The 27,971-nt window shown below is 40.8% G+C and overlaps 1 protein-coding gene across 1 annotated transcript in view; it reads left to right on the top strand.

The window, feature by feature from the left end:
- Positions 1–18,805: 18,805 nt before the first annotated feature.
- The window catches only part of LOC125227790, a 141,226-nt gene continuing 132,060 nt past the window's right edge, over positions 18,806–27,971 (top strand). The window contains 1 exon segment of the mRNA XM_048132131.1: positions 18,806–19,094. The gene's annotated coding sequence lies outside the window, so the exon portion shown is untranslated.

The raw sequence follows: 27,971 nt of genomic DNA, 5'->3' as shown, positions 1-27,971 counted from the left end.
TTTATATCAAACATTACATTAGGTACTTAATATGAGTCATCTCGATTTATTTTAGTTAAACCATATACTTCATCATCATCATTCGGCTGCCCTTATCCTATTCATTTGGGGTCGGCGCAGCATGTCTTCCTCATCCAATAAACCATATACTTCATCTTAAAACTAATTCAGATAGTAAGTTACCATACCATTACCACGTTTAGCGGTAACGGCTGTCTCATCAAAGGTTTTAGTAATTTAAAATAGTTGCTACGCTATATTGTTAGCTCAATTTGCATTCATTTGTGTCTATTTCACGCGGTCATTACAATGACAAAAGCAATGTTGGCAGGTAGGTAAATCCAAAGAGTTGCGACTAGAACATGGTATGACGAGTCTGTTTGCAATGTCATATATACCTAACGTGATTCTACCATATCTAGGATTCGTTTGTATTTGAACAACAGTAACTATAACTAGCCGTATTCTCTATAGTCAATAACGCACATGCACTGTGCTAAACAGCGCGCCGGCGCATCGCGTGCTTCATGATCATGACAATGCTGCACCAGACTCTTCGCCTCTACTAGTAGCACAATAATTGTGACTGATCACTCGAGGTTCTCAAGGTGCTACCTACTTTATTAGAACATAATTAGATCTATCTGTGTAGGTAGGCTACCGAGTAATCATTTGCAATTAAAAGAATATCCTGTTGGATTCTTTCATAACTACTAGAATATTGGATGATTTAATCTCTATATGCGGCGTGGTAAGCTCATCACTGTGTAATTGAGCTCTCATCTTATACGGATGCTGATGTCATATTATGGACAGGAAATGTTGGCATGTAAAATAATCTAGTTTTACATTTTCAAACAACTTGTGCATATTATTCTCGTAAGACCCTCGTAAAATAACTAAACTATCCATTTTTCAATAAAAACGTAGTTACGTTACCTCGCTACGCTCAAATACAATTATAGAATCCTTCACTTCGTCCAGGATTCAATTTACGCCCACGTTGTAAATACATATGTAATTTTGCTCCCTCGTAACAAAATCTACTATTTCTTGTAATTGGACGTAATTTATGTAAGTAAAAGGATCTAGTTCACAAGAATCCGTCAGTTAATAGTTTGTGTTACGTTAACATAATAACTAGTGATGGGCCGAATATGGATTTTGCCGAATACGAATATTCGGCCGAACATTCGGTTCAGCTCTTACCGAACCGAACATTCGGCCGAATATTCGGTTACGCCATATTTCGAAAGTGGATGTTAAGATTAAAACTAGTAAATGATTGATAACGGTTACATATGTTACTACAACTATGTTCTTATGAATTATGATTTAGTGGATAACTAAAACTCAGTTAAAATAATTCTGAACTCTTCTCAACTCTTAAACTACGGTTTTTTAACTTAAAAAAAAAACAATTGTATTTACATTTTGAATTTTGATCCATAATTATCTCTTTTTAGTAGTTCCTTAGAAAACTATACTAAAATAGGAGCTTATTATCCAATGGAATACGTAAGATAAATATTCGGCAATGCAACCGAATTATTCGGTCGAATACGAACATTGAAAAACTTGCCGAATATGCCGAATACCGAATATTTACCGAATATTCGGCTCATCTCTAATAATAACTTAATAACAAATTCAGAAATTTTCTCTTAATGTTCAATTATTAATTTGATTTATAGATCCTGGGTGGCTAGCCGAATGGCACAATCGCTCACGAAACGCTCACGAAACGAAGCGCTAGTAGATATCTATCTCTATCGCGCTTGCGTATTGGCGCGAGCGCGACAGAGCCAGCGGCGTATCGCTTTCGTTTGGCGTCGGAGAAATGCCATTCGGCTACGGGGCCTGTTAGTGTTAAACTTTTATTACAATTGAAATAGGTAATCGAATGTACGAGTATAACAAAGTTTCATTTGGTATAACAAAGTTTCAACCACAAGGAAGCGATTACTGTAGTTGACGTGTATGGCGAGTGCACAATGTCTCCGATGTTAGCTAGCTCTGGCAGAGATTGGCAAAGTGCAGTAAAGGAGCGAGCGCGTGGGCGGTGCCCGGTAGCCGATAGGTAAGGACGCGTCGTCGCGTGAGAACCCATCTGGAAGGCATCTCGACAGCTGTACTGCCTTGGCGTAGTTGCACTAGACTAATTGCAAGCAGGGTTCATCGGCCGTTGCACCGCATCTTATGCATTATGCAGGCCCCACTATTCGCCTCTCCTTTTCCCTTCGCTCTGCTCAGCCGCACACGGACCTGACAAAGCTTTTTATGTTTTATTCTCTAAACACTCTTTCCCTTTTTAATTGAACGACTGCTGGATATCAATCTACAGACGAGTCGTAAGTTTTTTGCATATTGATTTATAGTCTTTGTTTGGCGCTCTGTTCTTTGACAGAAATAAAATAAAGATTGTCAGTTACGTATATTTAATTTGCCGGTCCCTGTAATTTCAAAGTGACCTCAGGATTTCCATTATTCATCTCTACGTTTATTATTTTGTGTTGTGTTTGACAACCTTGGCTCAAGCAACTGAGAACTCGCTAATGAATCAGTTGATAGAATAGATATCGGACGATGACGATCCTATTCTAAAGAACGTATCGTGGGAACAGTCAACAAATAATGGTTACGTTCTTACGTTACAAAAGATTGGTTAGATTGAGAAATAATGTTACAAAAAGATTAGATACTAGATCCTGCTCACGGTGTTGTGATCCTGTCGGCGAGTAGGTTATAGGGTTTTTAGAGCTCAACGGCGTCACAGAGCATCTCTAGATTTGCGGGCGTTCATAGGCTACGGAGACTGTTTATCATCAGGCGATATTATGCGTGTTTTTCAGTGATGTAGTATTACATTAATAAAAAGATACCTGAGGTAAATTATATTATAAAAGTGTCAAAAAAAGTAAAATGTAAAATTTTTGCCCGATTTTAACTTAATCGAATGGCTAAATTAATTTTCGGTGGGTACTAGCAAAGATAGTCTGTGTGAAATTCCTTGGGAAATGTATCAATAGACGATCGCTATGTCTGTTTAAGTGTGTTACCGGTTCGTCCGAAGATGCGTTGCGCAAACGACGATTTCGACAGCGGTCGGAGGATATAGCACGGGGCCGCTCTTACTTAGCCACAGCCCACACCTATACTGTTTGAACAGCATTGCCTGAATACGTATAACCTGCTAACCGCTTGAGCAAACGGACCGACAAACACGAGAAATAGCGAGCCTTATCACTTGACACATTTTTTAAAAACCCATTCAGAAAAACTTAAGGATAGTCTTCTATTGTCACAAGACGAAAAATAGACGCGTGTTGTAAACACACCGATACAAGTGAGCTGCAAAAAAAACTCTCATTCGTAAATGTTTGTATTCGTGTATGTTTATATTCATACTTAGCTGTTTTTATCCAAAACGAGTTGATGTTACTTCCGGGACGGGTTAAAGCATGTAAAATAGTTTCCAAAAACCTTTAACAAATTATTCTCCGGCCCGCTACCTACTAATACATACGTATTGTTGAATCACGTCTTGTGTCATCCTTCGAGGTCTTCTGATGATCTCATTCTTGGCAAACCTTCTTTTACAATATTGAAAAAGAGTATTATGGATTGCCAATTACGAATCTATTATTATACCATCTAGAGTCTGTATAAAATACAATTGGCTGTGATGTGGCATCAATAAATAATATATTGAATACTTAAAATATTATTAAATACTTTTTATATGTATCAGTAATTACAAGGTCAGACGGATAATTTGTTTTTTAAGTAATGTCTTAATTCTTTTTAAAGCATATCATGTAGGAAGGTGTTGTGATTAACAAGGTATCAGAAATATTTCAGTTAAGTAATTCTGTTATTTTTCAAGCGGGGTAACTGAGACTACTAAAATATAAAGTACAACATTAACTGCCTAACTACTATCTACAGCAATTTTACGGTAATTTTACTGACAATTGATTGCCTTCACACTGTAGATTAGTTATCTAGGTTTTATTTTTTCTGACTCTCATCCAAAAATATAGATTCCACCGTATACTTTAAAATGCGATTTTTATATGAGATGGCAGAAATAGTTATAATTACCCCGCCGAGGGGGAATTCCATCTATAGATAATAAGTTTCGTTACGGTGAACCTACACTGGTAAACCGGATATCATGTGGTATGTCAAAGCGTAAGGAAATAAAACACTCATTTTATGTAGGTCTGTCCGTTTGTGTAAAATAGTATATTGTGCAATAAGGGAGGTAAGGGGGATTTTGTCAACGAGTGTTAAAACTCGCGACAGCCGCAGGCTGGAGAGAGTTATAGACACGAGTTTACAAAATCCTTACCTCCTGAGTTACACACAATGTTTTTCATCACATTTGAGAGGAAAACACAGAGAAAAAAATCATAAGGCAAACCTTCAATGAATGGCGGTGTTGTACTGCTCGTTGCTATGGCAACGCGGTCAAGCGCAAATATAGATGGCCGTCACAATTTCCTGCCAGATTGCAAATAATAATGATGTATCATAGTGAAATTCACAAAATAAATGTAAAATACACTGAAATAATTGTAAAACATCAATAAACTGCATTTTTCATACCGTATAATATTTTTTTATAGCTTAATAGTCAAATTTTAGTTGTGCAAAAAATCCTTGGCTGATTGAAACATCCTATGCCAGAAGTATTGTACGGTCTGTACGGATTGTATTAATTTTTAAAACTAAATCCATTACTCCCTTGGGAATAAAATAGTACATTATTCTTCAGTACACGTAGACGCAATGAGACCTTTAAACAGCAAATGTGATGAAAAAACACTTACAAGATGTCAGCGGGGTAATTAAAGCTGGTCTCCATACTAAGTAGTGACGGGAATCGTGCCTTTTAGAAATCTGTCGATACTGTGTCTATAGGTGCATACCATGTACCCGCGCACACCTTATTCTCTGTTCATAATCAGAAAAATAAGGGGCTAAATGCTTAATAGTACATTGTGCAACAAGGGAGGTAAGGGGGTCATTAAATACGAGTGTCCTGATATATTCACGACAGCCGCAGGCTGGAGTGAATATAGACACGAGTATTTAATATCCTTACCTCCTGAGTTACACACAATGTTTTTCATCACATTTGAGAGAAAAATACAAAAATAAGTCATAAGGCAAAACCTTCAACAAAGACGGCGCAAAGACCAGTAGTGTATCTTCATCTACTTATATCAGATTTTTCACATTAAATTCCATTGTTTTTGATAACAAAAACTTTTTGAACGAAAACAAACACGAAAATCCTGCATATAAATTAAATGCAATGTTCAAAAAAGCATATAAATCATATAATTGAACTTATTTATCATTCATTCATTAATTTTGATCTGTTGTACTCTCCGTTGCTAGGCAACGGTGGGCGCCTCGCGCTGGCACGCGGTCAAGCGCGAGTCGAGAACATATTGTCAGATTGTAAATTATAACCAAATATAACGGTTTATCTGAGTTTTTACGAAATAAATGCAAAACACACTGAAATAATTCTAAAACATAAATAAATTTGTAACGCCATCACCGCAATACACCCAACAACTGCACTATGGATGATTAGTTCCAGTGTCACCGCTAGATGGCGCCAGTGGAAAAAATAGAACACGCTAACGTTTGGTCAACGTAGAATCATGACCCCCGGCGTCGACCGAGTATCGTTGTACTCTCACAGTAGGAACTAGCTTACTGCACGCTCTATGCCTTAACCTTTGCTTAAGCATACGAGTGTCTTCTAGCTAAATAACCCTACTTAGCCATACATGCATCCACCCCTGCTGGGTCATGTAGGTTCAGTGAGGTATCACTAACTTGTAACCTTGTCAATAAAGTCTAGATTCGTACACTCGGCTTTCTCTTCACTTCGCCAAACGCCATCCCGCCTTACATTGGCGCCCAACGTGGGGCTAGTCTGCGTGACGTCATCATCGAGCTACGGAGCCCGTGACGTCATTGGCGTGCTACGACCTTCGTGTTAGAAGCTACGCTACGCAAGACAACCTACTTAAATGAGCGGAAAAGGCGAGCCTGCGAAGCTAAAGGATCCGACTTTTGTTACTACGCGATCTGGACGTGTTACAAGTTCGACACTCCTTCTAAGGAAAGGCGGCAAATTATTCTCCCATCCTGGAAATTCTTTATGAAGACGCAAGAATCACCCTACAGGACTACGATGAAGATTGTGATCTAGAGGGTCTCGATAATGCACTCTTTCCATCAATATCCCTCTCATCGATTAACGTCACAGGCCTGGACGGCTGTTGAGTAGGAAACTAGGACGACTTCATGCCCACCGGAAAATCGGTAAAAGCTTCGAACATGTGATCGGGATATGTGAGCACAAACCTACTTTTGTGCCATCTTACCGCCTATCTTCAATGAAAACTGATTAGTTAAGTATATTAGATGCTAGTGTAACAACGCTTCTTAAGAAGGCTACGCCTGCAGTAACCAGATTGAGTGTCAGACCATGTTCTAGACTACACATAGAAGCTACTTATTTATGTTATGTCCTACTTGTCGGGACGCCTGCGTGGACATAGGGGGAGAGTTGTAACGCCATCACCGCAATACACCCAACAACTGCACTATGGATGATTAGTTCCAGTGTCACCGCTAGATGGCGCCAGTGGAAAAAATAGAACACGCTAACGTTTGGTCAACGTAGAATCATGACCCCCGGCGTCGACCGAGTATCGTTGTACTCTCACAGTAGGAACTAGCTTACTGCACGCTCTATGCCTTAACCTTTGCTTAAGCATACGAGTGTCTTCTAGCTAAATAACCCTACTTAGCCATACATGCATCCACCCCTGCTGGGTCATGTAGGTTCAGTGAGGTATCACTAACTTGTAACCTTGTCAATAAAGTCTAGATTCGTACACTCGGCTTTCTCTTCACTTCGCCAAACGCCATCCCGCCTTACAAATTGCATTTTTCATACCGTATAATATCTTTTGTAGCTTAATAGTCAAATTTTGGTTGTGCAACAAAAATCCTTGGCAGATTGAAACATCCTTTGCCTGGAGTATTGTACGGATTGTATTAATTTTTAAAACTAAATCCATTATTCCCTTGGGAATAAAATAGTACATTATGCTTCAGTACACGTAGACGCAATGAGACCTTTAAACAGCAAATGTGATGAAAAATAATTGATAATACAAAATGACGTTCAATAAAATAAAAGTATAGTCCTTTCCAGAGCCAGAGGCACTAAATGAGCATTTCTTTTTTTTGCCAATAAAAAAAATTGTTTGTTTTAGGGAATTTTAGGTCAATTGTACTCAGAATCACGAGTACTTTCAATCTCACTGGGAGACGAAAAGTGTCCCAGAATTTCCATACATTTTTGTTACTTTCCTCTTTTATTACCCCATACAACATGTATGGAAAATGGTAACAAAATAAGAAAAAATCGTATGGGACAATATTTTTAACTACTAGGATTGAAAGAGCTAGTAATTCTGAGTAGAAATAGCATATTTTTTTTCAAAAATATCACACTTCATAAAAGTGGCAAAAAAAAAGAAATGCTCAAATGAGGTATTAATATCGATAGAAAACCTCGAATCCAGTACATCACTAGTGTTGTTGATTTTCATATAAAAAATATGGCGGGGCAATTAAAACTACCAAATAGTCGAAATTAGCCTTCATTGCAATTTAAGTGGGACAATTTAAACTATCGCTTAAATACTATTAATACATGAAAATCAGAAGATTGAAGGACATACAAACATAAAATAGTGTATAATTATGCAACTTACTGTACAAAAAAATGTTAAATCACATATTTTTTATGGAATGTTTGAGAGACTGTCTCTCACGCGCATACCTACTACCAATTTCGTGGAAAACTTTAAACTACACGGTCGTGTAGATCGGAAATCACTAGGTCTATCAACACCATCTACGGTGAAATAATGAAAGAGCTTATACGTTATCTGGACATATATGGCACTACAGTAAATGACGTAAAATAAGGAAGATATTTCGATTAGTTACAATTGCCCTGTAGTTACTATTATCCCTACTGACCTTAACATAATCTTTAGTGCTTACATTAAAGATGAATGAAAGTTATTTAAATTTTGCTAGACGAGTTACAATTTTAGTTACTTTTTATGCTCTATCAACTCAACTATTGAGTAGAGAATGTAGATTCTTTTAAACGCGCTTTTGTTTATTGAAACTCCGAGCAAGGCTAAATTTAGAATTTAAGTACTGTAAAAGGTAAAAATAATTACATGCCACGGCAGGGTTGAGGAATGATCTTAATGTAGTTGAGAGCCGACATTGAAATTAAAGTTCCAGGAATGCGTTGCTTTGTGTGAGTCGAGGCGCGAGCGCAGGGCGGCTGGTCCTTTGGGTGTGATGAAGAACGTGTACCTCAGGTCCACCACTAAACATGTGAACTTGAAATGTTTAGGGTCTACAAGTAGTTGAGGATCACACTTATTCTGGTCCCTGCGCTAATCGCTCACCTGCGCATTGGGAATATATTGGGAATACAGGGCCACGCAAAGCGAGTACGGCGCCGGCGCCGCCTTTGCCCATTCAATTGTATGCCTCAAATTGAATAAGAAATAAAGCTTACGACCTAATACTAACACTTCGATAAATCAAGCAGCTCTGAACTTGCTCTGAACACTTTAGTTTCAGGTGTAGGTATGTTATTGACCTGGGGTGAAATAAATTACTTGACTTGCCTGCTTAGGTAAGTCAGTCAGAAAGCTGTACAGTCGGTATGGTTATTTAAGTTGGGACACCGACCTTAACCACATTTCATAGCTTACCTAATTTAATAGGTTTTAGATTTTTGGCTTATATAAGTTATATACCTAGAAGGTTAACTTTTCGACTTTTAAAGAAGGTTGTTAGTTCAGCAAACTTCGGCGACCTCTAAATTAGGTACTAAATAAACATAGACAACATCATCAGGTGATTATTTGACCGAACGTTGACAAATAGCCGGTCGAATACCTATTTAATGCATTCAGTTCTCCGCTAAACACCAGTCGAATAATAAGCAAAACCAGTCGAAGCAGTGACATCATCTTCCTGTGCCGCAAGAGGCCATGTCCTTTACGAATATATTAAAAGAAGACTAAAATTATATAAGAAATAAGCTGGAGCTAGTTAAGTTTAAATACCTATATTTCTGATAGAACGCGTTATGTAATGAGTTAATTTATACCCATATGTAATTATTTAGTTATATATTTTGTTTTTGATCTAATAAATCTAACAATCCAAGTGTTTTCTTTTCAATATACTTACTACTTTACTTTTCAAACGTACGTACGTTACGTTTACGTTACTTTTATTTTTCAAATAGCTGGTGTGTAGGTACCATTTTCAGCAGTTTCTATACATTTAAATTCCAGGAAAAACAATATTCTAGCTCCCTACCTCGTTGCAAAATGTCCTTAATGCTTACCTACCTCGTATGTTTGAAATCTTATAGGTCAGTTAATCTGGCAGAGAATTGCAACAGTTCTCTACGATTAAGCGAGAGATACGATGTACTGCCTATTGTCTTATTTTAGAACCTACAACAATGAACGCTACGCATGAACTCGCGCGTCGGTCTTTATCTACTATCTAGCACATCTATCTCGACCTTGCTAGCTAAATTAAATTACTCTGTAATTAGAGTATAAGTAGGATATACTTGTTTACACAAAGGAGATGATCAATTCCATAGCCTCGATAAATATCATTAAATAGTTTAACTCTTAGGCATTCAAGCTACCACAGGCAATTAAACTACCTCAATGATATCGATATACCTCTATTGAAGATGTATCATAAATAATCTTGTAGCATTTTCCTTAGGTACCAATCTGCCCACATAAAAACTTTTATATCTATGAGCAATGACAGACTGGTTTTTTTTATTGACCGTGTTTTTAGAAGCTCTACGTAGCCTTAGAAGCTTAGCTCATCGGAAATGTCTGTTGAGTTTTAATTTATAGCATTTTTTTTAAATTTTGCGTCAGGAAAAGAATCAAGAGGAATAAGTAACTCAAAACAACATAAGTAAATACTTACCTCAACTGGTAAATCAATAGTTTTATGAAGATTAGAAGCCGATTCCAAGAATTAAATAAACTTACCTTATTTAAAAACTAATTACGAATAGGTACCTCAATGCCCCAATCTGTGTATCCCATCTAAATATCTTGCTTTAATGACAAAATTGCAAGACTGGTTTAAATCTCGAACCAATTAGCTTGCGTCTCGGAGGGGCTGAGGTGGCAAAGCCCTTTAAGTTTACGCGCAATGGCCTTGCAATCTAGAGCTTAGTGTCCGCAGCGGTTCGTGGATCTCAAGATGGCGCTGGGGAACGTGGGGGACTTCAGCGAGGGAGGGGTGCGTCCGCGCAGGATTGACCGCCAGCCAGGCCGTGAGCCGCGCTCTATTTTTAGCGCTGTGTCACCGCTCGGCGCTGCGCCCGCGCTCCTCTCCCGAACGCACGTAAACCTTCCTTTCCCCCACATCATTCCTTTATAAACAGAGATTTAACAGTCTGACTTTAGGGACAATAACAAAGTACTTACACTACTCTATTATAGTATATTCTCTTCACTGACACATTGTTTGCAGACACAAGTAACATCCTCAAGTTCGAACATAATGATGTACATAAAAAATACGAAGAGAATGTACAAAGAGTGCTGTAATTACATACATGTTACTTCGACGACACGACATTCAATGCATTGCTCTCTCAACTTTATTTTACTAAAGTAAAGTAACACCCAACACCCAGAGCAGTCATCAGAAATAATAGTCATCACACTCGCACACTAAACATTACTTACACGAAACATAAACTAACCACAAAATTAAATTTAAAAAGAACCCCGACCGCGACAAAGTGGACCGATTTTCGTGAAACATGGCTAAGAACACTCCCGACTAATTCAGCTTTCAAACAAAAAAAAAACGAAATCTAAATCGGTTCATCCGTTTGGGAGCTACTATGCCACAGACAGACACACACAGACAGACAGACAAACAGACAGACACGTCAAACGTATAACACCCCGTCGGTATTGCGACGGGGGTTAAAAAAAAACAAAACTATTACACGCAAGTGGAGCGGGAAATATCGAAAATAGAAAAATCGTTTTCCCTAAGGAGCTGTGAAATTTCTAGTACTTATTGAACTTTTTTTTTAATCTTTTTACATATTTTTTACACTTCAAGTGTAATACCTAATACACCTAATAGGCTGTGTTGCGCAAGGGACACTTGATAGCATAGCCTACGTGCTAGAAAGTAGTTTCTACTTAAAAAAACATTTCGAGCAATGTGCCTATTGCACATTCTACACTCGTACATTGTAAATATTTTAATGTTCCTGCAGATACATTGTTTTGCCGACTGTATGCGCAATTATGTAAACTGTGTGTAAACTGCTGCGCCAGAACCAATTGAAAATAAATGAAAACCTCTCGTAGTCGACAAATAGCGCTTTTTAATGCACTCTGGCCATTGTATGCTATTTGTTTTCTTTAACATATTTAGTACATTCATTGTCGGAAAAATACATTTTTCACCACACTAACTGGTAAAGGCTTACTTTTTTATTCGAAAACAGATAGCAAAATTGCATTTTATCCACAAGAGTGCAAAGTATTTTCATACAAATTTTAACTTGATATCTTAAGCTGGCTGGTAGAATTTACCTATAAATGATGATTTTGAATCATAAATATTGAATAGATTGATGAATTTGATTTAGTTTGATATTTTATAGTCAATATTTTATTCGTGTTGGTGTGGTGAAAAATTTAGTGTTTCAGTCGGTGGCAAAGTTTGTTTAACCTTCGTGCCTTGAAACCCTCGCAACGCTCAAGATTCCACTTTTTGAACCTCTCGCTACGCTCGCGGTTCAATATTGGAATCTTTCGCTTGCTCGGGTATCAATATTGGCACCTGCGGTTAAACAACAACTTTGCCCCCTTGTAAAACAAATAACTATTTCATCACACTCGCACACTAAATGTGCTAATGCTAATGCACGCAGGCGGAGCTGGAGTTGTAGAAAAATCGTTCTCCCTAGGGAGTTATGAAATTTCTAGTACCGTATATTTTTCCTTTTACATATAAATCGACACGAATTACGAAGTTCCTTTTCGCACGTGTATCGAACGACGTTTTTCAGTACAGATCCACTCCGAACTTTCGACCTGACAATAAGGGCCCTCTGTACTGAAATAGTATTTTATGCAACAGGCGTTTAAAGGAGGTCAAAAAAGACGAGTGGCGTGGGTATATTAAGGCGCCACGAGTATTTTTTGACTCAGTTAAACACCGTTGCATACAATACTTTTTCTACGACCATGCACTTACTTTTGAATAGTTTTCTAGAATAACTTTCGTGAAATTCGCACTGTTTCCTATAAGTATTTTGACTTGTCCTCTGCAATGTTTCTGCACTCACCCTGTCGCTCGCACTCCCCCGCGCCGCCGCCCGCCCCCGGCCGGCGCCCCGCGGCCCGCTATATCCCTTAAAACAATGCTTTAAGAGCTATATCGTATGCGTGGGTGCGCGGGGCGCCGGGCGGGGGCGGGCATCTTTTATGTAGGGTTTTAACGATCTATGCACGACACGGTAAATGACGAATAACAACACGGGAGTAGAAAATAGTGAATTACGATACAAGTGCGCAAAAACGGAAGTTCAAACAGACTGGCGATAAAATAAAACACGACCGAAGGGAGGGGGACAAGAGTTACTAATTTCCTTTGCATGTGTATCGTACGACGTTTTTCAGTACAGATGGCCCTCCGAAGTTTCGACCTGGCATATAATGAACCACTTCCCGCACTATTGCGTAAAAAAGCACCATCTGTACTGAAAAATATTGTATAACTCGGGACGTACGACGTACCTAATGATATTGCTAACTCGAGTCTTTAAATCGCTCTTACTCTCGTTAGCAATATTGAATTTCCGCCCCAAGTTGCAATAATATACTATTTATTTTTCATTACTTTGATATGAAACGAATGGAAAGAGAGTGTCATTTCATGGATTTGTGTAACAATTAAAAACCCGCTGCACCGAATCAGTGATGTGGTTATAAATGCCGTTTATAACAAAACGAAAATTGCATTTTATTAGGCAAGCCGCACGTACTAGCTAGTGTATAATATATAGTTTTTTTATCCATTTAAAATAGGTACTTGCATAGAGATACAATGAAAATGTATAAAATACTATTATCGTGATATAATACAAAGCTTTTCAGTCGAGTACCATGTTTAGGCCACGAAGCTTGCTGAGTGGCCTAATAGTACGGTACGAGAGTGAAAAGCTTAATTATATGACTATTGTATACAATACTTTTTCTACGAGTCATCATCTTCATCATCAATGGACGGAAATATCATCATTCATGCAAGTTAAAATTAATGTTAATAGAGTCGTTCACCGTTGTATCAACATCGAATTACCTAGCAACCAATTGTTTGTAATAACCGTTTCTGATTGGCCGATAACGCGACAGATAAAAAAAATGTGTTTCAGATGCAGGAAAATTTGCCAGGTATCGCAAATTAGTATAGAAATTGTATGAAGTTCTATTTTTGAAATTATTACAGTTAACTAAAGTCAACTATAATGAGCTTATTATAATTGAGTCGGAACTGCCATAGAGTATCCAACACTGAAAAGTTAGCACTTATAGTTTAGTCTGTGGTGTCCTAATTGACAGATTACAGTCGATAAGTAGAAAAATTATATTGTCATCATTTTAACTAAACCTTTTCTTCTAAAATTGTAAAATGTTTTATACTTTCTCCTCACTTACGAATGATGATAATGCCAAATAAATAACTTCAAAGGTACGCAGGCTATGGCCTGGGTTTGAAGATGCTTTTTCGGCTATTATATCCCATAATGCTATATAACCGATAGGTCGATTCGGCCTCGAACTATTTTGAATCGACTGGTTTGAGCAGAGGGAGAAAGGAGAGGCTTGCCTAGCAATTTGTCACACACACTACACACTATACTAAATAGGCCAAGTAAAAGAATAAAACCTATGGAGAGAATCGCTAACTATACCTATTTCTATTGATACCTCAATTTCTCGTGGATCGTATTTGCTCAACATTAAACTTTTCAATGATCTGCTTAGCCATTGTCATTACCGCCTACATTACTTGAATGTCGATCAAAAGGTCTATGTACGCGTAAGATTAATTATATCCTCATCATACGATAGCTTTGTTGCAAAAAAGAATTGTGTTCATAAATAACAGTAAGACGGAGTGACTAACTCCATCTAACGTGCTAGATAATGGAGAAGGAGCTTTCGAACTGTGGGTGTCGCCTTGCTCCCACGCGTGTTACATGTCACTTAGCATCTATTGCTAAAGTACTCATCGAGTTGGAAGTAAAATTATTCGAATTATGTACACGTTGATTCTTTTAGATAGTAAGGACAGATTGGCAGGCTCTCGGCAGCCTACGCGGCCTGAGCTGTCAGCGCTCGACGCCTGCAGTGAGGGCTTCATCAAGGCATTCCACAAGGACGGAGGTAATGGCAATCTAGAAAAGTACTCATGACCATGTACATAATATCAAGTTCAAATCGTAGGGTCATAAACCTAAATATAAGTAACACGATTAAGATAGGCCTGGTGATAGGTAATAAAGATACATTCCGCATAGCTGGCAAAGAATGTCTGTATCTGTAAGAACTCTTAGTTATAAGCTATGAATCATTTTCAGCAGGTGTTGAATCCGGTTAGAGAACAGTTTCTGATTCTTAAATGTTCTCCTCGGGGCCAATGAATCACTAAACCGCCTTGAATCTCTGTTGCTAATTCAGTGACTCCTATTTGAGAAGTAGTTATAAGCTTTCAAAGTGCTAGGAATGGTGAAAACGATATTTGAATATCCATATTTGTCACACGTCACACCTCCGCAAAGGCCCGTGAATCATTGGTCACTTTATTGCTGCAAAGTGAGCGGCGAATGTGGAAAAACAAGCAGATATACTGCTTATAGTTATTTGTTATATTTGCTGTATTTGAGAGATAAAGCGGACTGCCTTGGTATTTAGGTGTTGTTTTAAAATGTCACAGAGCGCCGCGCGGATGTTCTGCGGCAGCGGCATATGTTCGCGGGCTCGTTGCGCCACACGGAGAAAGTGGCGCAGACTGGCGAAATCACACCCACTGCGTCTGTGCCAAATCTTCGAGACATGTCCCCTCACTGCATATAAGGAAGCTTAATTCGCAAGTAAAAGTTGTTTTAAAACCACTTAAGTTGATCAACAATGATCAACCTTTAAGGACGGTCAACATGCGTAAAGGTTGAATGAAGAAAAGAGGTTTGGTCATACAACCTACTGCTGTAAGAAAGAATCAGTGTATGAAGTATATTTTTGTGTATGAAGTACAGTCGTGCAGCCGAATTTGTCAACGTCATGGGACTATGAGATACTTGCTGTTTATTTTATTTCCAAGCATGAGTAGAGAAAATCAATGCTAGTAGGTATACTCATAACACAAGCCATCTTCGGCTTACTTTGTTTTTTTTTGTTAGTTTTTTTTGGTTTTAGGGCATGTTGATTGCATTTTGTATCCGGCGGCTACCCGGACCTACAGGCCTATGATGTTTGCAATTTTATCACTTATCTACGTGGATAAAGTATCCGTCACGTTCTGGCAAGTATGTTAGTGTGAGAGTGACAGGTGTCTTACCTATCCACGTTGATAAGTGATAAAATTGCAAGCATCACAGGCATCACAGCATTCACAGCCCTGCAGGTCACTTTTTGTTTAGTGCATTATATATTATATATATATTTCAGTTTTACTTAACTTTTATCTTTCGTTCTCGAATCATCCTTTACCTACATTCGGAAACCAAAAATGAAGGTCGGTGGAACAATCGAATTGGGGTTCTATTAGTTTAATAGGTACACCTGTTAGTACAGAAAGCATAATTAATTCGCAAGATTTGCTATGTATCTATGTACGTACGATTCATATATGACAAATTGCTATTTTGTCTCAGTGTCGTGTGTCTTCAATTATATCAAGTAGCGTCGGGGTTATGGTATGGCATAACGTTACGTGCACACGTATTATTGCAACCTTGTGTGATGGCGGCATGATTGCGATGGCAGCCCGACCGTGACACTGACGCTATGGTAATGACTTGTATCCGAGCAAGTATTCTCTGTTTCGGTGTAGTACCTCGGTAGCCGGGAACAACTAGTGCCCTAAGAGTGTGAGTACCTCCGCGACCGTTAGGCGGTCACCGCTACGCGCCGCGCCCGCGCCCCGCCGTGGAAAACAACCACATTCAAACCGTTGGGAATTAGAAATAAGAACGGTTCTATACCCGACTGTTGATGTTAACTATAATCGCTTTCTACAGTTAGATATGCATTCAAAGAGCTAGCTATTGTTTTGCTCAACTTTACTGCAGTAACAGTTCGTAAAACAGATGAACTATCTTCTATCTCAGAAACGCAAATGCAGCGCTATGTCAATTACTGTAGTCGTGAGTCTGTTGGTTAAATCCGCCAACAATGCACGTATCGTATATTCCGTAACACTTTAATAGAGTTTTAACAATATTTATGAATTAAGTATACATTAATCATTTATACTGATATTTATTAGTATTAAAATATAAGTAACAATGCATTACGATGCGATGTCTCTTTGAGCGTGCGTTTACTCATTGTCTTTTATTGGTACTTTGATTGATTGATATTATGTTCCTCGTGTCTATTAGAGGCCAGTGAAAGTAACCGCTGTCATGTCAATAACGTATCGGTTTTTTATTGCAGCTTTTTGCGTAACGTGTTATACCTATAGAAACGAGTTGATTATTGATCATTATATTCTTTTCAATGTAGGTGTTTTGAGTAAAGTTCACCGTAAAGTACTTGAATAAGAGCTGACATACCTAATGCTCCTAAACCGCAGTGAAACTTACGTACTGAGTGACTCTTTCGCTCTATATAAAACATCATTATCAAACTATATATCGCGTGAAGATCACATTTCAGGCCTACTTTTTAACGTACATTATGTAACAATTTAAATTTAGCTAAGGGCTAATTTAATATATTATCTATGCTAGTAAGATTGTAAATTCTTTAATAAAAATACAACTTGAAGGAAGGGAAGTTACTGTTCTTAGAATAGCTTGGTTTTCTTTACGATGTGATTTCTTTGGTAAAATAAACAGGTCGGCGAACGCTTCAATAAAATGACTCACGATACCAGGCGAGGCGAATATACTCAACAAGGATATTAAAACTAAATTCGGCAATCATCCAGTATGGTGATACTGGATCCAGTAGCATAGAGCGAGGCGGGTGTGTGGGCTGTATAAATATGTAACTCCCTTCAAGGTGAATTTAGATTTATCACGGAAAATTATTAATGTACATACTTATATAATATTCTATTTGGAACTTTGTAAGCAATTTAATTCGATGTTTAATTGATTCTGAATTCGTGATGTCACATGCTACGTGTTTTTATGAAGACCTTCCCTGCTAAATGAAGTTCTCCAAGGAAGCGTCGACAGCGTTAAATGAATGGTATCTATTTATAGTGATTCGTCGGAGGGCCCTCGGTAGCGACTGTGTCCGTTACTAATTTGTTATCCCGGCGGTGCTGTGTCGGCGCGCGTTTATGTCTAAAATATGGAGCCACAAAAAAGGCAGCGCCAGAAAAAATCTCATTGTTTTATGTTATGACGCAATGGTTTGCATCACTTTATTTTATGGTGAAATTAAGTTTCTTGCATAGGATTATTATATTTATTATAGGTATGTATTAACTACTAGCAAGACCTCACCAGAATCATTGCAGGTTATCAGGTACATAACATAACTGTAAGCAGTTATTCAGTGTTTGATCCCAATTTCATGCGATTGATTGTCTTGTATATTTAAACACTAAGATAAGAAAAAACTAGAGTTAGGTAATGCAAAAAATATGTCCTATTAATGATAATCCAATAATACTTACTCTCTAAGTATGATACTGAAATTGAACCTACTTAACATAATAATGAAATGAGACACAGATGTGTAGATATATGTAGGTATCTGCGCGTTTCTAAATCTAATTTCGCGCGAGCGTGTACACAATGAATCATTACTTCACTTTTTTCGAATTAAAATGATAAAGCAACGTAATCTAACACACTCATTTCGATTGTGGGTCTATTATTACCCACAATTGTGCTTTTCAATAGCCATTACGAAAAACCGGCAGTAATTGGTAGAGAGAAAAAACGAAGGATGGTCATTGGGCGCATCCGCCGGGCGGCCTAGCTTTAAATAAGATAAACGCTTGCGACGTGAATGCTTTGTACTATTCACACACAATATAGATGTATCGGTACGATAGAATATGAATAATGGATGACCAATTAAGAACAATCTCCTGCTGTCTAAATGTAATGCAACCGGGCAACTGCTACGTGTATAAGGAGCTAAGCAAATTTCAGTAAGTTTTTTTTAATTCTTATACCAGTTTAGGTGGTAATATTTTTTGCAAGCTGACGAACGAGTTTGAGAGTCGTGCGCCCTTGCAGTTTTATTATCTGGTGCAACGTAGAGCGGGACCGGGCAACGCTGGGAAGTAGAGGGCGAGGTTGCAGCGGCGCAGGCGCCGGCGCGGCGCAGCGGGGCGCGGGGGCGTGCGCGAGCGCCGCAGCCTGCGACTTGGCGCTCAGTCATTGTCCGACCAAAAACCTGGTCGTACGCCCAATCGCCGATCGGCCGTCGCTACTTCGTTTGTCGAGTGCCCGTTTTCCGAACGGTTTGCTCCGATCCCTGGAGTGTGCGTGCAGTGAAGTGATGGTGTGTTTTTAGCTGTACAGCAAACAGTGTATCGCTACAAAGTACCGCAGTCCGGTGTGTTGCGAGTTCCTCGGAGTTGTCTAACGGCTGTTCGCCTGCCGGCGAGGGAAGGCGGATTGCTTCAACCGGGAGGAATGAGCCCCGCACACTATATTCCCTACACTCACCGATGATCTCAAGGTTGGAACTGCTATAGTTTTCTCTCCATACAAACCTGAATCGAGCTATGTCGCAACTTCACACGACTCGACCCCGCGACCGCGCTCGCATTCTCTTCTACACTACCTACCTATTTGTTCTCTTTACTTTCAACTTGATACATTAACATTGAGAGTATTGAGACTTAAACACGGAATACCTAAAGAATAGGTATACAGTATAGGTTAGTTTCACTAATTGCTTTGGATTTACTGAAAAATCTTATTAGAATTGCGAAAATGTGTCATGACAACCTGAAAAATATATGTCTTCTTACATATATTTTTCAGGTTGTCATGACACATTTTCGTACATATTATACAGCAGTACAAGCACCAAGCACCTAAACCACAGAATATATTATGTTAGTAATAGTACAGTCTCAACCGATGAAAGCATTTAGTAAAACTTAGATAGTTAGGTAATGTTAGTATTGGAACTATTGCTAAAGTATAGTTCTTATCGATACATATATTTGTGACAGTGGAAGCGTTAGATAACGGCGGTCATCTAAACTAGGTGGCGCCTCGCGAGTCGCAACGCTTATGTAAGACACACGGCATGCAGAACATGGCACATACTTGACCATATCGGGATAGCTGATTTCCCGCGTTGCGTCGACCGGCAGCGCGTTGTCGTCACCTCTGATGCAATTTTTAATAGTAATCAGGAGGATGTTCTTTAATAGTAATCTTCCTTACTAAACTAAATTAATTACAATTGGTGACCTGTACAACTCATCAAACCCGTGTGATTTTATAATGACAAAAGAAAATCTCTTAGTCTTTGGGAGAAATTCCTAACAGCCAATACCACCGAAACATACATATCTTTAGATATAATTCCATGGTATAGGTATACATAATAGATATATGTCATTTATCCTACTAACATGGATGCTTATAAATTGAAGCCGTAACAACTTTCACCGCAAAAGCTTTTATTGCTAAGTCGGTTGCCGGTTGGGTCAATAAATTCGCATAAAATAAATACAAATATGAACGCTTAGGGTGTACAATGTGCAGCCTTTGCACCTTGCACTTAAACTTTACTCTTCAATGGCTATAATACGATGAGTAGTTCTGAGTGGTTAAATTATGTTTCAACTGTTTTAACAAGTACATACTTAAGTGAAAATGATAAATTAAGACAATCGATTATTATATTTAATATGCATAACGAGGTAGAAAATACCGACCGAAACATGTTTTCTGGCCTAAATCGAAAACGAAGGTTCGGCCTTGGCTGATTTCCGACCGAAACCGAAACCGAAAATTTTGAAAATTTGTTAAAACGGCCAAAAAAATTTATAAAATCGTTTTTTTACTCATCTTAACTAGACCCTACTCATAGTCTTGTATATTAAGTGTTTTTAGGGTTCCGTAGTCAACTAGGAACCCTTATAGTTTCGCCATGTCTGTCTGTCCGTCCGTCCGTCCGTCCGTCCGTCCGTCCGTCCGTCCGTCCGCGGATAATCTCAGTAACCGTTAGCACTAGAAAGCTGAAATTTGGTACCAATATGTATATCAATCACGTCAACAAAGTGCAAAAATAAAAAATGGAAAAAAATGTTTTTTTATTTTTATTTTACGAGTCCACTATTTGTCATTTTGTTATTTTTTGAATGCTTAATATCACCTTTATATCAGGAACTTTTAAAATCCTGGAAAAGTGATCCCAACGCGACCCAAAAGTATAATTTTGTTTGTTTTTTGGCTGAAACCGAAACATGTTCTTTTGGTCGAAACTAGCCGAAACCGAAACCGAACCTTCGATGACTAGAAAATACCTTCAAAGAGAACTCAATTGGTGTAGTATTGAGACGTAATAGATAATAGTGCATTCTTCTTTACAACTTTTTCGTTAAATGTTGGATGACCGTGGCAACTGCAACTCATACCGTTGGGATCACTTTGCTGAGCATTGTCGGGAAACTGCTTGGTCGTGTCATCTTGGCCAGGTCCCAATGTGGTTTTCGGGCAAACCGCTCAACTACTGACATAATTTTTACTTTGCGTCAGCTCCAAGAAAAGTGCAGAGAGCAAAAGGCTCCTCTTCTGGCTGAATTTGTAGACTTAAGCAAAACCTTTGATTCGGCGAGTAGGGAAGGTCTGTACACAGTACTACAAAGCATTGTCTGTCCTCCAAGGCCCTTAAATCTGATCCAACTCTGTCACCTTGATATGAAAGGCTCTGTTGTCTACAACGGTAACATCTCGGCTCCATTTTAAATGCGCAGGGGAGTTAGACAGAGATGCGCGTTGGGGCCTACATTGTTTGGGATATTTTTCTCCGTACTTCTGCAGTTGCCTTCGGAGATACTAATCAAGGCATACACCTACACCAAGGCGACCAAGGCGGATGGTAAACTGTTCAACATCTCACTCTTAAAATCCAAGAGGTACCGCGAGGATTTGTATGTTGACAGCTTGCTATGTGCCGATGACGCTGCCTTTGTCGCTACGTCTCAGGAGGAGCATCAGAGTATGGTAGACAAATTCAATGCGGCGTGCCGATTTTTTTCCATGTCCATTAACGTCAAGAAGACAGTCGTAATGGCTCAAGGCACAAATCGAGACCCAACTATACAGTTGGATGATCTGCCTCTGGACCTGGAGGTTGTTGAAAGTTCTGCTACCTGGGTTCAACCGTGACCAATAATCTCTCACTGGATGCAGAGATTAATATCCGCATTGTCATAACTCATAAGAGTCATAAGTCATAAGCATTTATTGCATACATATTAGGTCTTAATTAGGTACATAATATGGACCCTGCAAGGGCGCAGGAATCTTAACCTGGGTACTTAACTACTACTAGGTACAATAACGAGATCAAATTATTTATCACATTACAATTAAATATAAAAATTTTACCTTCCAATAAAATTTGTATTATGTTTCCTGATACGTCGGAGATCTTGATAAGAGAGAGTGCATCACCTTAGTTGACCGATAGATGCCGCTAGCGTCTATAATGAAGTCGCTCCGTTCTGTTTACCGACTGCCGTGACGTCAGTTCCGTCTCCCCTCCCTGCAAACAGAGGAAATCGCGCGCGCCTCGACCGCCGCCGTCACATTGTTGAGGAGAAGTACCGTCTATGTAATGACGCTGCCAGGAAGACATTACTCAGATCTCCGACGTATCAGGAAACATAATACAAATTTTATTGGAAGGTAAAATTTTTATATTATGTGTTCCGTTCTACGTCGGAGATCTTGATAAGAGATCTGTTTATTATCTCCTGGTGGCGGGTCAGCAGGCGCGCGAGCGTTAGGGCTACGCTTATTGGCTAGGAAAGTAAATAACTTTAAAATAAGAGTAGTTTGAAACGCATATATATTCAATTGACCATAGTAGTCTGTTATGATTAAGCATAATAAAGAGTAAAGAAACATAACCCTAAGGTATAATCATACATTAAATAAATTTGAGAGAGACTTCTCGGTAAGGTTCGCGTCCGATCCGCGGATATCCCGATGGTAGAAGCGTCTAAAGGTAGACTCGTGTTGCCAGTTAGCTTTAGCCAGGATATCGTTAATTGGATACTTTTCTAGCCAATTTAGTGACGATACCGCGGATCGGAAGCTACCCGGTGTAGATTCGATACCGGCGTCTGCTAGGAGACGTTTTAGCCAGCCTCCAATCATCGTGGGCGAGGCGGGCTTGGATGGGGCTCTGGTTGACACGAATAAGTTAGAGCAGAGTCCCCTGACGTTTTCTGTGATTTTTATAAGTTGACGTATCCAGAATACTGGGTTTATATTTTGATCCGGAGCCTCTAAGAGAGTCCAGTTAGACTGTTGGTAAGAACTATTATCTGATTTGGAACCGAATTTCGGACGTAAAGTTATAGAATTAAGGTTATCTGAGAAGTTTTCAGCGCTAATGTGAAGTAGGGTAAGGTCATGGACCCGCCGGCCCGATGCTAGTAGTAATAGAGATGCAGCTCTTCTAGATACGTCATACAAGCTACTTATATTAGGATTAGTTAATTTAAGGTAATTAATCAACTTTCTAGCGTCCCACACTGGGGGTTTGGGAAGCGGTGGCTTTGCTACTGATATAGCTTTTAAAATATTCTTAATTAGAGCGTTAGAGGAAAGCTTAGAGTCCGATAGAGGTTCACACACGGCACTTATCACAGATTTGTGAACGAGTATCGTTCTGTAAGCTAACTTATCTGATAGAAATAGGTGTGCCAGGTATCTCGCTACTTCGCTGGGAGGGGGCGCCTGGCAGTTTATTTTGTTCCTTGAGCACCACAGAGACCATTTCCGCCATATTGGCGTATACGTTTTTACCGTAGAGGCACGCCAGTGGGACATCAGCAAGCTTCTCTCTTGATCCGACCAGCCCTGCGTCACGGTGTCCCACCCGAAATTAGCCAGGCCTCCATGCTCAGGTCGTTGATTTGTGCGGGAGGGCGGTTTGTCGATGTGTCCACTAGGGCCGTCCGGAGGTTGTGGATTTTCAGTGGCCTCGTGACTGCCCTCTTCTTCAGGTCTGGCCTCCAGAACGGTCTCTTCCATTTGGGAGCTATCACGATGAACTGACCTGACGCAGTGTTGAGGTGGTGCAGTACCCGTGGCAGGAGGCTGGGAGGTGGGAAGATCCATGCCAGGTCGTAGTGCCAGTAGCTGCTGAAAGCGTCGTGATAGCAGGCGTTCGAGTCGAGTGAGTCGATTGAGACATACCGTGATACCACGTGGGCGTTCTCGGAGGCGAAGAGGTCGATGGACGGGGTGCCCCAGTGTGCGAAGATTTTCTCTGTGGCTTCTGGGCGCAGGTGCCACTCGGGGGCGCAGTGCCCTCTTGACAGTCCGTCGGCCTCGGGGTTGTACCGGCCTGGTAGGTAGTAGGGAGCCAGTTTCACTTGTAGGTGGTCCGCTAATGTCAGTAGCTTTCGTGTCAGCATTAGGAGAGGAGGGGATCTGGTCCCGCCTTCGTTTTTTATGTAGGCTACAACTGTCCGGTTGTCTGATTGTAGCACGACCCTGGAGTTCCTTAGGTGTTGACTTTCTGATGACAATGCTGCGAAAACTGCGAAAAGCTCTTTGAGGTTGCAGTGCCAAGCCTTCTGTTCGTGGCTCCACTGACCGTTTAACAGCTTTCCGTTGACGACTGCTCCCCACTGGTGATCCGATGCGTCCGTGACAATAAAGTTCGTTGTCCTTACCTCCTCGTGAATGCGGGTTTTTGGGTCACGTTGTCGATCCACCAATGGAGATCCTGCCGGACTTCCTCTGGAACACGAGGTGGTTGGCGACGTGGGGCTACTCCTAGCTGCCTGAGGTATTGCTGTAGACTGCGACAGTGCAGCCTCCCTCTGCGGACCACGAAGCTCGCGAAGTTGAGGCGGCCCAGGAGGCTTCGTGTCTTCTTTGGTGTGAGTGACTCGGAAGTAAGGCAGTTCCGTAGGTCTTGATGAAGAGAACTTACTTTCTTTACCGGCAGCGATCGAGTGTTGTGACGCGTGTCCCACGTGATGCCCAGGAACTCGATGATCTGTGTGGGACTTGTGACGGATTTTTCGTAGTTTACTTGCCATCCCAAGTTGACGAGGGTCGAGTTGGCAAGTAGTACCTGCTTTGCTAGTGATTTCTTCGATTGGTTTGCGATTAAGAAATCGTCTAGATAGACTACTGTGCGAAGACCACGTGATCTCAGAAAGTGTGCCACCCAATTTGATAGTGTCGCGAATATTTTGGGGGCGACGGAGATTCCAAACGGGAGACATGTCATCTGCATTAGTCGGCCTTGATAGCTTATCCGAAGAAAGCATCTGTGTTGAGTCAGAATAGGCACGTGGTAGTATGCTTGGCTTAGGTCGAATTTCGCTAGCCAGTCTCCGGATTGTAGAAAATTGTGCATATGACAGTGATTGAACAGCCTGAAGCGTGAGGGTCTCAGATACTGGTTGAGAGACTTTAGATTGAAAATAGTTCTTACTTTCCCGTTGTTCTTCCGCAGCAGAAAGAGGGGCGAGATGTAGCTGGGGGTAAGAGGCGCAGGCTCTAGAACTCCTTCTCGTGTCATGGTTTCTATCTCGTCTTGTCCGATTTTTGCTTATTGGAGGCCTGTCGGCGAAAGGGTTTGTCTTTGGGAGTCGAACCCTGGGCAGGAGAGCGCTGACGAGTGAAGGAGTTATGCGTAGGTTGTTTTCCCACCTTTTCGATGCCGCCGATCTTCTGCACGTAGGCGCTCAGTTTCTCGGGGTTGAAGATGTATTCCGACGTCGGAGGAATCTTGTCTATGTCCTCCTTCACGTATTTATCCTTCATGGAACGGAGTAGGTCAAATCTTCGCTCTGCTATGGCTTCGGCCCGTTTCCCGGAGACTATCTGTAAGATATCGTGAGAGATTACCTTGTAATCTGATTCGTTGTCGAACAGGTCCTTCAGCTTGCAGTAGAGCGCACCGGCAGGCTCTGCTTCCGGTGTGGCGGACCACTCTATTAAGTTTTGCAGGGCTTTGTTGAGCGCTTCGTTTTGTGCGATTATCGCATTGGAAAGTGCGGCAAAGCTTCGTTCCGTTTGTGTCGCACGAGAGCCTCGAGAGGTCGAGGGGCCTTCGAAACGGCGGAGCTCCTCGTTGATCTGCACCTCCGTGAACCCGGGAGAAGCTATATATTTCTTTTGGGTATCCGCATAACGTACCGCATTCCATTCCGGGCAGTCGAGGCGCGATAGAGCGCAGCTCCTGGCGACACGATCCGCTTTCGCCTTAGCGATGGCCGGTTCCTTGATAGATACCGAGAGGTCGGCGATCTGCTCGTGCCGTGCGGCGGGTACCTGCCCGCCCTCGTGCGCGCCGATCGGGATCACGCGGACCGGAAATGCCGGCATCGCAGCACACGGGCCCACGCCGGACAGCAAGGGCGCCGCTGTGGACAGCGGCGGCGCGGGGGTCGCCGGCGCGGGCGGCGGTACGGTGGGCGCTAGCATATAAATCGGCAGCGGAGGAGCCGCGGACCGAGCTAGGCCGGGCGGTGGCGCCGCCGGGGCGGGCGGCACCGTCGAGGTCGGTGGCGCCCCGTAGGCGGCCGGCGTGGATGCGGCGTCCGCTTCGGTCGCCTGTGCGGCGGGCGGGGGCGGCATCCCTGTAGTGTTCGACTCGCCCACGTGGGTAGCTAAAATATCGTTGAGCTGGCTCACCAGTTGGCTCGATAGGAACTCGAACCTCCTTTCCAGTCCCGAAGTCGTCGAGCGGTGCGAGGCGCTACTGGGAGCGTGGCTACGCTCGCGGCCGCGGCCCCGGCGCGCGCGCTCCGGCGACGGCGACGGCGACGCCGAGCGGCCGGCGCGGCGGCTCCGGCTGCGCGCCCGACGATAGTATTCTTCCGGGCTCCCTGAGCGCTGTCGCCGCGAACCGCGCGAAGAACGCGAAGCACGATCCCTCTCCTCGGATGCGGAGCGACTTCCGTTACCGTTCATTATGAAAATGTTTTCACTGTTTAGGAAAAACACGTTTGCAACTAGTGCATTTTCTACTTTAATCTCGAAAACGCAAACACTAGTATAAAAACTGATAATTGGTAACGATTTGAGCAAGTATGGGCAGAGAATTAAGAAAAATTTATAAAAAGTGGGTAGAATCAAAAACACTGATCCGGATATTCCGTTGCGGAATTTTTATAAAAGAGAAATCTTATTTAAAATAAGAAAACAGTGTTCTAAGTTCTGCCCAAAGGAAAAGAAATAATTTCGTAAGTAGAAATTAATTCTCGCGGCCCATACTGCAAGACAAGTAAAGTATACGGACCTTCGGTCAGACGGTCGACGCAACAATGTGACGGCGGCGGTCGAGGCGCGCGCGATTTCCTCTGTTTGCAGGGAGGGGAGACGGAACTGACGTCACGGCAGTCGGTAAACAGAACGGAGCGACTTCATTATAGACGCTAGCGGCATCTATCGGTCAACTAAGGTGATGCACTCTCTCTTATCAAGATCTCCGACGTAGAACGGAACACATAATATGTATTATAGACTTCATGGATACTAGGTATGTCATCAAAAAAATCCTGCAGTGTATAATAAGATTTTTGTACAAGATGTTTATTAAGTGTTTTTTTGAAAATATGTATTTTTTCTATTTGCTTTATGGAGAGGGGTAGTTTATTATAGATTTTTATACACATCATTTGTGGTCCAGAATGAAATATTGTTAAGTTAGGTAGGCAGGGAAAGGTCGTTATTATGGCGTAAATTTAAAGGCTTTGCATGTCGGTCTTTTGCTTGTAATAAGAAAGAACTATGTAATTTTACAAACTTACAGATTTAGAAAATGTATAAAGGGAGGGTCGATATTCCTAGGTCTTTAAAAACTAGTCGACAACTTTCTAATGATTTTTTATTGGCTAATATTCGGATAAACTTTTTTTGTAAAATAAACAGGTCATTAGAATTTGTACTATTACCCCAAAGGAGTATACCGTAGCGGAGTAATGAGTGGGCGTAAGCATAGTAAGCGGAAGTAGCAGTTTTTAAATCTGTTGTTTTTTTTTAATTCAAGTAAGGCATATGAAAAACTGGCTAGTTTATCATATGCCTTACTTGGCTGGTTAGTTTAGGGTTCCGTACCAAAAAGGTACAACAGGAACCCTTATGGTGCGACTCTGTCCGTTTGTCTGTCCGTCTGTCACATTCCTAAATATCTCGAGAACTACTAATGCTATCAACTTGAAATTTGGAATAGTTGTGAACATTTAAACCTCTACAAATAGAAAGTATAATTTTTTTAAATATATTAATTTTAATTGTAGAAAATGGCCAAAATGAAAGGGGGGCAAAGTATCGTTGGAAAGAGCTCAAATTTATTTTGAAGGAAAATGTTACCGTTCCCCCCCTTATCTCCGAA

The sequence above is a fragment of the Leguminivora glycinivorella genome, chromosome 7 (assembly GCF_023078275.1).
Source record: "Leguminivora glycinivorella isolate SPB_JAAS2020 chromosome 7, LegGlyc_1.1, whole genome shotgun sequence".
Taxonomy (NCBI): Eukaryota; Metazoa; Arthropoda; class Insecta; order Lepidoptera; family Tortricidae; genus Leguminivora; species Leguminivora glycinivorella.
The sequence above is the reverse complement of the archived record's forward strand: the minus strand, read 5'-3'. Positions and strand labels throughout refer to the sequence as shown.